Below are 4,408 nucleotides of genomic sequence, written 5' to 3'. Positions count from 1 at the left end.
GTCCTCCCTTCCTCCTTCCTACCCCCTCCCTCCTCCCTTCTCCCACTGCCCTCCTCCTCTCTCCTCCCTCTTCCCACTGCCCCTCAATCCTCCCTCCTCCTCCTCACTCCTCCCTCCTCCCACCTCTCTCTGTATAGAAATTAGGAATTCAATTTTTTAGTAATAGAACATATAAAATGTAGGTAGAATGGAGGTTTTTTTAATAGAATAGGTAGGTAGTGTTTTACTAATTTTGTAGTTTTTTTAATAGAACTAGGTTTTACAAATATTTAGTAAATGTAGGTCGTGTTTAACTAATTTTGTAGGTTTTTTGAATCAGCATAATGATGTTTAATTGATAGCTTATAGGGTTTCAGTAAGTCCTAAAATGAGGATAATAATGTTTTTGTTTATATTTTGTTTTTGCAGAAACCACTGAGCCCTGCATCATCCCTGCCATCGTCCCCGTCACCGACCCCCTCTGACCTCGAGGTGAGACCAGCCAAATCCCCATGTCGCTGATGATGTAGATGTTTTGATAGATGTAGTAGAGTAGTAGATGAGTAGCTATGACAATTCCATGGAATAGAAAATTTTCAACGTAGGTCTTTCAAATATGATGGAGGTTTAGACATGTGATATATAGTGTTGTGTACTACTAGTGCTTGCCCTAGTGGCCTATGTTTGCAGGGAACACCACAGAGTGGCCTATGTTTTGCCGGAGTGTTGATTAATTTCCATTCCGACAAATTTCAGGCGCTCGATATGTCCTTTTTAGCAAATGTCATGCTGGATTTTTCCATGAATTTTAGCATGGGTTGTGCTAGAATGTAGGAAATATCGAGTGCCTTGGATTTGCCAGAAAGAGCATTAAACGACATTTTGGGTTGACTTTAAGTTTGTTGGGACTCCATACATGACAGTGAAAACCAGCGAGGGAGTGTCCACCATATATGAGAGAAGAAGAATGCTGACTGTTGTCGTGGGGGTCGCTCTTCCTCTTATTTCTCATGATAGACCTTTTGGTAATGCACGGGAAGGAAGAGAAGAGCGACCATCACCGATGGTTGCAAATGTCAGAGATGAAGAATCCCGACTGTTGTCGTGGGGGTCGCTTCTCCTTCGTTCCCGTGTGCTAGACAATTTGGTCTAATGCACTCGGGGACGAAGGGAGGAGCGACCATCACCGACGGTCGAATATATCAGAGAGGGAGTGCCAACCATATACACCACGTGAGATGAGAGTTTTCAAGGAAGACTTGACAGACTGAAAGTCAACCCGTGAGGAATATTCAGAAGTTTAATCTTTCAATTTTGAACACAAGAGATGTCTAATGATGATAGGATCCCGGAGTGCAATTACTGCTACAATGACCAGGGTTTGTGCGACAGGTATCCTCACTTGCACAATGTTAGGTTTTTCACCGTGAAGTTGGACGAGACCTTTGATGTTTGTACGGTATGCAATGACAAGCATTTCATCGTAATTAATATCATCACTTGTGCTTCTTTTGTTAAACGTTTAATTCATGGAATGTTTTCAGTTTAATTAGTACATCCCGTGCCATGCAAGACCATATGTATTGCAGAATCTCGGTTTCAAAGACTTTGAGAATACGGAGACGAGGAGGGCTCGCTTAAGAACTAAACATGGTTATGTCTTTCTGGTTAAGCTGTTCAATATGGACAATCACTCCCATTTTGGTAGCTCTAATTGGAAAGCTCTATGGAAGGCATATGGATTTGATGAGGCTATGCAAATAACACTTGATATTCGTCCCGAAGATGATGATGATAATAATATCGATATCTGGGTGGATGTGGATATGCCTCCAGTTTTGTCTAAAAGTGAGGTTGGCAAACTAATTTGTTAACTTAAGTAATTTCTATTGTTGATTTAAAAATATTTGGTGTTCATCGGTACTAAACATCTTAATTTATAATTGTTAGCTTATTTCTTATCTTCCAAACATCCTCGGAAGGCTGTAGACAGGACATACTACAGCTATGACTCCGAGCTTAATTGTGAGGAGAAAGGTTATCTTGTCTCATTCATAGATGATGTTGAGGCCTTTAAACCCAATCATTCTATCCTCCCAATTTTTTCTGGATACGTGCCACTAGTCCATAAATTGCATGATGGTAACTTCATTGTCAAAAAGTTGGTAAGATTTTGTTAATGATGTAACTTTATTACATACATTCTTCTTAAGTATATAAACTACATTGCTAACTATATATGTTACTATTAGGCTCCCGAAGGAGGTTGTGCCTTACATGCTGTTCACCGAAGGTTATATGCATATTTTTAGCTTACGACCAACTCCTTCAAAGGCTTACTATACTACATACTCGATTTCTTCAAATGATGGAAGGCTGAAAATCAAAGAATGGAGCAAAGTGATGAATGTGCACACACAACTAATTGGAGAGAACATGAATGTGCGCAAGCCACAAGTTGGACATAGGTTTATCTCCATTCTCCATTATGGTGATGGACCGATTTATCTCTTTTATGGTATTTTACCTAGGTGAGAGGAGTAGGTCCTAGGTATTAAGAACAATTAGTTAGTGTTGATTATGACTATGATGATGAAGAAGAAGAAAAATTAGTTAGTGTTGATTATGACTATGATGATGACGAGAAAGTAGTTATCATGAACGAAAATGATGATGTTGAGGAGTTGTTATATGACAACGATGTATTATGATGATAAGTTGTTAATGATATTATGATGATGATGATTATGATGAGTTATTATATCATTGGGTGAAAGAACCGCCGATTAGTTTCAAGTGGATGGATCCAAAGTGACCAAGTCACGCTAATCCATGACTTGGTCACATTGGATCCACCACTTGAAACTAATCCACGGTTCTTTCATCCAATGATGTAATAACTCACTATGATGTAAAAACAATCTCTAAATTGCTACTGTATGAAAACTTGTATAATGGTATATGAATACGACATAAAACAAAAAAAGATAGAATACGTAATAATAGTAGTATCATGGGTAGAGAGGCGCGATACTACTAACTACTAGCAGCGCGTTCTCCCAAAAGCGCTACTGCTAAGTTGGTATATCATTAGGGTAGTCAGACACGCACTACTGTTACCCTTTAGCTGTAGCGCCATATCAGTAGCGCAGTACCCCGCGCTACTGCTATACCTAAAACCGGCGCTACTGCTAGGCTTTTCCCTAGTAGTGTGTGCTCCAGCAGCTGCAAATGGTAGAACTTGGCATTCATGCAACACGCCGGAGATATCTGGATTTATGGCAAGAACCGCTAGAAGACCCAGTCACCAAAGGTAAAAGATCGATTACAGTGCTTGTTCCAAGAAATCGTTCATCTGCTGTTAAGCTCGGTGCAGATGTTGTCGGAGCAGGATGGTCTTTAGGCAATGATCCTAAACTCATACATGTAAATCTAGTACCACTGCCACTGATTCCTTGGAGATGCCGAAGTGGTGCGGCTGGTGACCATATAGCACGAGAAACGATGTCGTCTTGATAGCCAAGTGGTATGATGTATTGTACCAGAACTCAACTAGATGAATCCATTAACTCCACTTGCTCGGGTACGAACTGATGAAACATCTAATGTAGGTCTCCAAAATTGATTGACGTTTGGCCTGGTCGAAGCCCTAGCTGGTGGTCCCTGATTGGCCCAACAGGCCGCCATAGAAGATGTGGAACATGTCGTCTTTGCCTGCATATGCGACCACGAAGTCGCAGCTAACATCGAGGGAGTGGATCATGTTTCCGTTGAGATAATGGAGGCAATGGCATGGAAGAACTTCATGTTTTCGTTTCCCTCGCGGATGGACTTCAATTTTCCTCTTTGTTTTCACCTCACCATGGCTTGCTTGAAGGAGAGAGCCAACATCTCCCAAGCCTTGCGGTGCAAGGCAATTTCACCACCTGAAAGAGGACGGGGTACGTTGGTGATTTGAAATTGAAATGGTTTCAGTGTCTAAAATCTAGCTAAATTTACTTATTTTGTGGAAGGTGCTCGCCTATGTTGAATTTGGGCGCCTAGTCGGTTTCTTAATCTAATTACATCATCTAATTGCAACTATAATCTGATCCGATCTATTTTCTTTGTAGAATCCACATCCACACGACAACACAACACATCAATCACATTTCTTCATCGGTGTCAACTTTAGTAAAATTGGATGATGATGATGATGATGATGCATGTACCTCATTCTTGTAAAGCAACATTACTGAGACAACTAGAAACAAAGGCTAGAAGTTCATGAGCTGGATAGTTTGATCAAGTAAAACATACAAGTTTACTATACGTTACATGAGACCTGTAATACATTTAGTTCAATTGTAATCCATATACATGAACACGTCTATTTACATGTATAAATAATTTACAACATGAATTAGATTACACGAGTATTGAAATAAAA

The sequence above is a fragment of the Triticum dicoccoides genome, chromosome 2B (assembly GCF_002162155.2).
Source record: "Triticum dicoccoides isolate Atlit2015 ecotype Zavitan chromosome 2B, WEW_v2.0, whole genome shotgun sequence".
NCBI classification, from domain to species: domain Eukaryota; kingdom Viridiplantae; phylum Streptophyta; class Magnoliopsida; order Poales; family Poaceae; genus Triticum; species Triticum dicoccoides.
This window is presented reverse-complemented; position numbering follows the sequence as displayed.